The sequence below is a fragment of the Haemaphysalis longicornis genome, unplaced genomic scaffold (genome assembly GCF_048455015.1).
Source record: "Haemaphysalis longicornis isolate Haplotype H1 unplaced genomic scaffold, Haemaphysalis longicornis Haplotype H1 scaffold_1, whole genome shotgun sequence".
Lineage (NCBI taxonomy): Eukaryota > Metazoa > Arthropoda > Arachnida > Ixodida > Ixodidae > Haemaphysalis > Haemaphysalis longicornis.
The window spans coordinates 361875033-361885063 of record NW_027526203.1 but is presented as its reverse complement, the minus strand read 5'-3'; positions in this window follow the sequence as shown (position 1 = coordinate 361885063).

Sequence of the window (10031 nt, the reverse complement as noted above, 5' to 3'; positions counted from 1 at the left end):
TACAAGTTGGACGTTCGCACATTCAAACACAGCACACCAAATTTCTTGTAAGGGGCATATGAAAGGTACCCCTTGCTGCTGTGTTATGTAACCGAAAAATAGACAGGGCTGCATCATAAAGACTACAAAACAAATTTTAGACAGCTCAATATGTTAGGTCTGTTATTACAACTGACTTTTTACTTAGCCTCACAATAAGTTCATGCACTCGCGGCATGTCCCAGTGTCGGCGCGTCACGTGGTTGTCCGTGCGTGCAAGCTCGCTCACTGCCTTATTGGTTGTTTCAATATTCGGTTTATTTGTACCCTCGGTGAGCACAGATGTTATTGCTTTGTTGGAGCGCGCCAAACTTGCATCGCCTGCACCCGTCGAGGAGACGCAGTGAGTTGTTCACTATAGTTACCATTGGGAGATAATGCATTCCCTTTGTTGCACCCGCTTGGCACTGGGTCAGTTACAGCAGTTGTAGCACCAAAAAAACTCTTTGTTTGGTTGCCCTGCTCTTTGTTTTTTTGCTAAAAGAGAAGTTATGTCCGCAAAGGCGCGCTTTTTGGTGAGCATCGCCACCAGCGTAGCTGTGCTAGCGCCTATTCGGTGAAACATTCAAATATAAAAGATTAAAAACATAGATTTCTCTTTAGAAGGACTTCAAACGTTGAAACGTCCCTGGTGTGAATGTGAACAGACTGCGAACAGACACTTTTTTTATCAAAGCACGAAGCCAGAAAAGCAGCGGGAGTAGTGGATCACACGGCGCGGAGACTCGTCTCGAAAGCATGATTTCAGCCGCTTATAACTTCAGTATAAACAAAATGAGGCAACATTTTTTTCAGCAGTATTGTTGACTCTCTTGAGGAGTCTCTTTTCCCCAATTTTGAAAAAAATTGAGACCGGTTCTTTTCTGAATTTCGATTTTTAAAGTTACAAATTTTTAGAAAAAGCACAGTGGTCGATCTTTTTTTGTGTATATTTATATTTTTTCTAGACAAGCTATATATTTTAGAGCTGTTTGCAAATATCTGGTCGACATTACCTGTCACTGAAAAGTTGGTCACAATTACAGACACGGAGATAGGGGGCATCAAAGTTAGTGACAATCTGGTGTCTGGCACAATTTCACAATTTTTTTCTCACTTTTTTTTGTTCCCGGCAGAATGCATTTTTTTTTTACCTGTTTGTCATTTTGGTGTAGCTTATGTTTTAAAGCAAATTTTAACGATCAAACCTTGCTGTGCGTATAGCCCCAATGTTGGAAAAAAACTGCAGCCGCCGGAAATTGCGTCCCCCGCGCCACCTTATAAAATTTCTTTCTCGCGAAATACACACGCTACAGGAAAAAGGATTGCAGTTTTAAGCTTTCCTCTGGCTTGCACATAACTAATGAGAATATGGGGGGGGGGGGGGGGGGGGGGGAGCATATGTACACGCATGTTCGTTCTCTCGTGGAATCACCCTGCTGCTACTCTTCATGTTTCTGTTTGTCCCTGAAATGATATGTTGAATAGGTAACCTTTATGAGCCTTCTCATTCACTCTTTCTAGTGATGTCGCACGTGAAACCAGAGGTACACTTCTGATCATGAGATTCACAATTTTTATGGTGTATAAGGAAGACACGAGGTGGCACCACCTTCCTTCCAGTCAGACCATGGAGCATAAAAAAGCTTAGTAGAGGCCCTGACGTCACTTCTACTGAATTTGGAAAAGCCGTTTTTGGAGGTCGCCCCTTTTTGCTCGTGTTTTGCGCACACACGCTACCTTCTCTGCCATCGCTCACTCCACTGTCGTCTGCTTCGTGTCCTCCTGCCGACCTCTGGCTACTGTCTGGGCCGCGCGGTGACGTAAGGCCTCGGTGGGCCAGCCTTCAGTGTTGTATGGAGGACACCCGATTATCGTGACCCCCAATAAGTGTGAAAAAAGGAAACATGCGACTTCCTCCACACTTCTCCCAATGCGCCGGTGGCTTCAGGGGCCTCTCCTAAGCTCTCTTTCTTCCATGTGTCCGATGCTGCGACGATTCAGAAAAGCGGATCTGGGCTGTGACGTGCAGTGGACGTTAGGTTGCACTGTTTGCACAGGGAATTAATAAACCTTTCAATAAAGGGTTTGTCCTGAACAGTATTCATAGATAACACTACAGGTTTCTGCTCACCTCATAACAGCAGAAACTTTGGTATAGCAACGTGTGCTTCATGTCTCCTCAATCGGGGAAAAAAAAAAGAACGCCATTCTGCATCAGTGGTTGCAACACCCATCTCCGCATTTTTCCTGAGATGCCATTCTTTTAGGCAGGAACACAAAGTTTATGCAGGCACCACACGGCCACAACCTGAAAGTCTAGTGGTCTGTTGGAGGACCTTATTTCCACTCGTAAAAAATTTAAACTGGTGCTTTGCATGCTGAAATTACACCGGGGCAGTGAGGTGCACTCCATTGCAGATGGCTACAACTTAATTTAGACAACTGTGGGATCTTTAATGTGTACTGAAATCTTGTCATAAAGATGTTTCTGTTTTTTGATTCCATCAGAAAAACAGTGGCTGCATTTGTTTCCATTCACTGAAAAGCAAGGGCACAAGAGTCGCCCGTGACAGCATTGATACTGAACGTAGACTACAAATTCTGGCAGGAATGAATGTCCGCAGCTCTACAAGACGTGAGATACCATTTGTAATTTTTTTGAAAAAATGTTTTAGAGATCCGTTCATGTACTGTAAAATATGGGTTGATTTCAGCATAGAGAACACCTTCTGATGAGGCTAGACCAAACCCCAAATTTGTCTGCGCTTTGTGATCTTTTTTTTTTTTTCCGCCTGAACTTTTGATTACTTTGTAGCTGCATATTGCGAAAGGTGGATAATTGGATTGAATGAGAGCAGTGCCTCAACAGTTTGTCATGTGTTTTCACGTATTCAAACTTGCACCAGCAGAAAGGCTGCACATTAGCTCCACATAGAAATGGTAGAAAAAGCCGGTCCTATTGCGTCTCAATCAACGGTGTATGCTGATTCCCGCTTTTACCATGCATTTGCCCCTTGTTCTGGTTCAGCCAGTGTATAAGTTTGCATGCTAATTGTCTCCTCTTTCTTTCTTATAATTTTTGTAGTGATTCAAAGAACAAATGGGTGAGAATGAATTGTGAAAATGCCATTAGCCCCTCAATTTCTATTTAATGCTGAAAACAACTTCCCTTTAACTTAAGAGTTTCATGAATGCTGCCACACAGCTTTCCGTGGTTGATTCATTTGACTCTACTCTGCCCTAGTGTAATTTGCCTTAATACAATGTTTTTTTATGTCGCTCTATTCCCCCCTTTCCCCAAAATACTTGCTTTTTACTTTGCCTTCAATGAATCTCAATTTCACTTTAGGTGAGCATAAAATTATATGCAAACTCTGTTTTCAGCAATAGTACAGAAAATACACTTAAGTTAAATGGATAAAATAACACGTGCCTCAAAAGTGATTTTGAAACATATTACCCTTGAGCCATATTGTGATGCTGTGTGAGTGGTCCTGTCTCAATAGCAGCTGAACGGATTAGTGAGCGTAGTCAGTATGGGTCAAGTCCTGTTTACTTTCTGCAAACAATCTTCCACTTGCCAGGTTGTAGCATTGCATGCTAAAGAACTACTGTGAATTTTTCTCTGTGGTATTACGTGATGCTTGTCTGTCCACATGCAGGCCTGTGAGCAAGGTTTGTTTTCTGTAGTTGAGCCTATTAGAACTTCACTGGTGTGCTTGCCTTGTGGCCTCAAATCAAAAACTCAGGGACAGGTACTCAAGCTTTATGGTAAAATGTGTATTAAACCCTGCCCAGCAGTTGTCATCGAAGTGTCCTTGTGTGCATTTGAGTCTTTGTACAAACGATAGCTGAACGTTGATCATACGTTTGCGTGTTTTGATTAGTGTTCCTGGGGCTCTATTAGGGCTCCCCTGTCAAGACATTTAGGTGCAATGTTAGCAGTTGTTGCTTCCCACTTCCTCCTGTGGTCATTGTGATGCAGCATGCCAGTTCTGATCTGTCGCCGTTACCTGTCTGCCTGAAAAAGAAATGAGTGTTTTGTGCCTTTTTTTCTACCCCATGAAGAACTAAGAGGAAAATGAGAAGTGGAAGCACTGTGTATCACTGTAACAGATTTAATAAATTGCCAACAGGGCTGCAAATGCAGCTGAAAACATTAGAGCCAGGGGAATAAAGTGATTGCAGCTGTGAGGTGTGCATGAATACGATGCGGTAGATTAAATCTATTTGGACACACACTTCCGCTTTTATTGATTGGCGCACAGATAAGTAGGTTGCTTTATGTGTATGTGAACTTCTGCCAGCCATCGTCAGCAAAAAAGAAAGAAAAGTATCATGGAGTTTTTGTTTGCCTTTGCTACAATATAAGGAGGAGGGATGATGTGTGCCACGAGCAGCATTTAAAGCACCCAAAAGAAACTCTTTGTCTAGCTAGGTTTGCAACATTGCAGTATAATTGCTAACTCTTTTGCAGACCAGTATGCTGTTCGAGCTATGCTATACAGTACTATCTGAGAGTGAATCGCATGAACAAACAGACCTAATGCAGTGAGAGCTTTAGCGTTTTCTTTTTTTGTTCCTGTGGCTGGTTTTGTATCGGAGGACCGCCTCAAACGGCACATGTTTAGTGTACGCTGTACATTGCGGACGGACGTTAGTTTATGTTTATGTCGTCCTGGTGAAATTTGTGTGCAGACAATGATCACGAGTTAAAGTGGCGGCATTGTGCATTCGGAACTCTGAGGTTTCGGCATTGGCTAAATGAAGTTCAGTTAGCTTTACTATGATGGTAGAAAGGCAGGGAGTGGTCATGTAATGTCTTTGTTACGCTCAAGGTTAGTTTGACTAATGAACCCGTTGCTCTAAGCTAGAGTTATTCCTAGCAGTAGACGCACGACATTCAAAGTAATGCGTACTATATTCAATGTTCTTAAGGCAAATACAGTGAAGCAAGCAGCATGTGATATATTGTAGCAGTAAGAAAGATGTCTGCACTTTTAAAAGCATCAAGTTCTTTCGATTACGTTGAATTTTAGGTCGGGTAATAAACATGGTTAAAGTAGAATGTGCTGCTTTTGGTTTGCTTATGGCCTCTTGTTCACAATGCAAGATAGCGCTATTATAAAAAATGCACCCAAATGATGCTTCCAGCAAAGTTCCAGGGGGGGAACTTTCATTAAAACCTTTTTTACCTGCACAGTTCAGCATTGTTTGTATTTGGTAATTAAGCAGTGTGCAAACAGTATCCGTTCTTGTTGTTTAGAGATACCAAGTTTTGCCCCGTGTAATTGTCTTATGTTTTCCATTTGTCTGTTCACTATCAACTGCAGCTGTGTTATGGTTACAACATATTGCCTGCTCAGCTTGTGTGGTAAAGTGACAGAATTGATGCCTGGCATTTTTTTAAGTGTCCAGCTTGTACCGTGTGCATTTGCTTAGTGTAGTGAGAACTTTGCAGGCGTATCTTCTGCAGAAATGGAACACTTTGTGAAATGAAAAACTCTAGTCTATAGCTTGCCTAGTCTCAATTTGTACCCAACCAGTGACATTATGTACAAGCCATAAGGCATAAATCAGAATTGTGTGTAGCCATTTATCAGCAAGACATACCCTGTAATGTTTATACTGTGAGAACAGGGGGCAAGAGCTTGTTTATATCCAAGGGCCTGTAATATTGTGTGTGTTAACAGCAACAAGCATCTGCAATGCAGCAGTCACGATGTGCTGCATTTTTTTTAACAGGAAACTTTCCACGCTTTTTTGTACTTATGCTACAAGGGCTCCTCCAACAACAGGGTATTTATTGTCAGTGCTTGATACCTCCTTCTCGTGACCTTTCAATGGGGCGCTACAACTGTAGCACCCCTGTCACAGGGGCAGTTTCATTGCTCATTGAACGCGGCGGGGCAGATTGGGCCCTTCCACACGGCCGCTTTCAAGCACAGTTGAAGGAAGCGGGCATTCTTGTCCTCACTGCATAATATGAAGGAAAAGCAAGAACTTAAATGAGGCAGCGAATATTCTCCCTAGTTTGGATCAAATTTTCTTATACATTCTCTCATCAAGGAGGGTAAAGCAGATTTTGTTTTCCTGGAGAAATAGCATATAAGTTTCTTCTTAAAGGTTATATTTTTCTGTTAAGAAAGGGGCCCTTTACATACTGTTACATTTGACACCACTTGAGCAAAATTTTTTCTTGGGAACATTGACACGGCTAGGGTGGAATTCTGAGTTATGCCTGTTTCAAAAGTATTTGTTTTGAGTGTCGGAAGGCATCACACGGCTAGAATGGAACAAACACTGGAAGTGGCGGGGGTGAAGGGCTGCTCATGTTACAGCTCCTCAATACGGGCATGTATGAAATGGACAAAATTCAGAATTCGGCCCCTGGTGTGCTGTAGGAAGTTTTCGGTGAGCACTGGAACTGACCTGCGGCAGCGGAAACTGCCCAAGCATGCTTGAAAAGTTCAATCAGCATTGCCTCCTTCAATTAGTGTAAAAAGGGCAAGATTCAAATCCATCCTTATCTTTCAAAACTTGTTAACATGCACTAAAATCTTCATTTTTTTTTTTACCTGTGGACTTGCCAAAGCAAAAAACAGCCTGTCTGCAGTATAATCCACTACACAGTCTTCACACTTTTCATGGGACAGTGTAGCTGTGGACCTCACAAAGTGTATGAAAATGATGTAGGAGTTATAACGTCGGTAAAGTGTGGGACACAGATAGTACCAAATAATTTAACCGCAAGCCAAGATAGGCTGCTTGGCTGTCCAAAGCCATAATTAGGACATGAGGTGCACAACCTAGCAAAGAATAAAGCGCATACTTTGGAAATTTGTTCGTTGGGATATGAGCGTGGTCAGAGTGGCTGGAAGGCCACCATAGTATGTTTGAGGGCAGTCCTGTGCAATGTAGTATGTTGTTGATAACTTTCTTTGTAGGTAATAGTTTTAAATAAAATGTTGTGTTTGTTTTCACGTGAGTGTTGGTCCCTCGCCTTGACATAGAGAAAAAACATACCTGGTGTACTTGCGGAGTATCAAGGCTCTCCACTGCAGTACAGTGGGTTTAAAATTGGTTCCTCTTATCGGCGGCAAAGTTTCCGATGGTGGTTGAATGCCGTGCGGCTAGAATTTGTAGGAGCAATGAAAAACTAATAAACCAGCGAAGGAGTTTCAAAATTAATACATTTAAGGCAATGAAGAAGCTACTTACATTTTTTTGTTAAAACTGCAATAAAAGAAAAGAAAATGGTGCAGGCAGTCATGTTGATGCCACTACCCTGGTACAAAGTTTTAGTGCCAAATCCAGAAATATAGCTTCAAGCTGTAAATTTTTACATAAAAAAAAAAAACAGTCATCAGCAGAAAAACTTCTGCTTGGGTAAAATTGCCACTGTGCTAAAAATACTACAATAACAAAACCATGACAACATAGAATGCATCTGAAGTGTTCACCATTTGCAATTTTTTGTAGTTCAATTTGTGCTGCTTTGATTTTTAAAGATGATTTAGTGCTTCTGGAGGTACTGAAAAACAAGTTGACCTGTATTGATTGGTAATTCGCAGTGCCGAGCATGCACATACTACCTTTTGGGTAGAAAGTTCCAGAAGCATAAAAATGGGTTTTGCCGCCCCGGTAGGTGAAACGGAGCATTCATTGCGAGGACAGTAAGGGGAAATTGCATGCAAGCTTCATACATATAGTGCTGCTACCCCCCACGCCCTTCTCTGGATCCACACACAACCCTTCCGCCCCTTACCCCTCATTATACCCTGTAGAATCAGTGCTGTGGAGACAAATCCAAACGCACTCCCTCCCCACTCGAGCCATCCTCACCCACATATCACCATCCCTTTTTCCCACCCCCGCTTATTAAATTGCCCACACTGCGGGGACTACAGATACCCCCAACGCCATCTGGCACTGCCACACCCTGCTTCCTCCTCCCCCCCTTTGACTCTTGGCTGTCTGCCCTCAAGCGCTTGCATGCCCAGTCCCAGTGCGCCTTGGTCAGCAGGGCTTGTACCCACAGAGCTGCCCTTCTGCGGCTCAACCGTGCCTAAGCCTGGCCAGAAATAAAACGTTTTGTTTTCTTAGCTGCCTTTCTGGATCTGTCTCCGAGTCTTATAACAAGCTAAACAAATATCTCACTGCATTAGCACCTCTGTCTATTTGTTTATAGCTGTCCTCTTTTTATTTTACCCATTTTATTTTATTGTTATATATATCATAATTATTGGCTAATTTAGTTTCGTGAATCCTCATGCAGCGAAGCTGTTAGGCTTTCATTGGTTTCCAAGTGATTTTTCATATTCGTGTGCAGAAGGAGGTGGAAGCGGAGGAAATGAACGAAACACAGTCGTCCGTAAACCCCCCCTCCCCCCCCCCGGGCCTTGAAGTTGATCAAGAAAACAAAACAAGGGAGCCAAGAAAAGTGTAAATACGAAAAGCCGCTCACGTGCTCCCTCCTTCTTGAAGAGCTAAGAAACAAACAGAATAATCCAAGAAAAGGAGAATGAGCGGTATGATTACGCTCTCGTGCTGATCGTCATAGAGGACCTGCCCATAGGTTTGCTGGGAGATGTCCTTGTGAACACCTAAAACATGAAGGGACAAAGGGCCAGTACGTCATATGACGTACTGGTCCTTTACTGGCCCTTTGTCCTTTCGGCTGGCTGTTCTCATATGAGCAGAGCCAGCCGAAGATAAAGGGGCCCTGCCACCCGGCAGAACGTGACAGGTTCAGCACAAAGAAGGAACGCGATAGAACGAGCTCGGCACATAGCCCACAGCTTCGCTGCCCATTTCTATCAGACTCATGGTCAATTTTGACGTGGAGTTTTACGATGAGCTACGTGTATACGTACACACGCGCCCGGTTTCACCCCCCCCCCCCCCTTCAGATCCTGGGGACTTCCCGGGAAGGGGGGCTGTTGTGTGGGGTAGGTACAAATCCCTGCATGGCAGCACATACCGTGGCTTGTTCATTCGCAGTTTTTTTTTTTTTTTTCCTTTTATACAAGCACTGTAATTTGGGCCTTGCACCCTTCCGACGGGAGTTTCGTTGTGTGAGAAGTGCCTGTAGTGTCGGGCTTATCTCGGTAAGCACCGAATTAACATAATGAACTAGGCTTTTTGAAAGTAACTTGGCAAGTGTCAGTACATTTTATTTAAAATTCTGTCCTTTAATTTTCTACTACAGTAAACTCCGAACTACGAACTCGAAGGGATCATGAAAGTTTGTTCTTATCAGAAATACTTCTCAAGCGGATGTTTTTTTTTTTTTTTTTTTTTCATTATGCACGTTACGAGAGAGCGAAAGTGTTCGTCTTTACTATGAAATTCGTCTTAACCGAGTTCGTCGATCTTAATGAGACTCTGCTGGGTTCCCAGACAGTTTATCGAACGCCGTTTTATCGAACGCCGTTTTATCGAAAAAATGCCCGTTTTATCGAACGCCGTTTTATCGAATGCCGTTTTATCGAACCACCTACGTCCGTTTTATCGAAAGTGCGGGTTTGCGGCTTTCATTGTAATTTTCGGGGTTTATTTTGTTTACCTGGCCATGGAATTAACCTAAACTGCAGTAACCTTCATTCTACATTGTCTGTGTCGTGCATTACATACAAAAACATCTCTATATATGTTGACGTGCCTTTACGGTGTTTTCGATCACCTTTGTTTTATTAAATTATTTTTATTTCTTGAGTTTATTGATTTCACTCAAGCATGTATGGCCTCCTTGTTTATATTACAGAATTTGCCCCTATAGTACCAACATTAACCCCTTGCGCAATATTCCTTAGATGTGTATCGGCGTGTTTAGGTTAGTGTTGCCAAATATATTCCTTGCGCCATGGTTCATCATTACGTGATCCAGAGTCTTGTCCCTCCTAATTGTTCTAGTCACGTGGTTTACACGCGACTCCTACTCGGACATTGGGGTCACATTATTTGCATGTGGAGAAATATTGGGCCAAGAACTTCTGAAAGATTAGTGC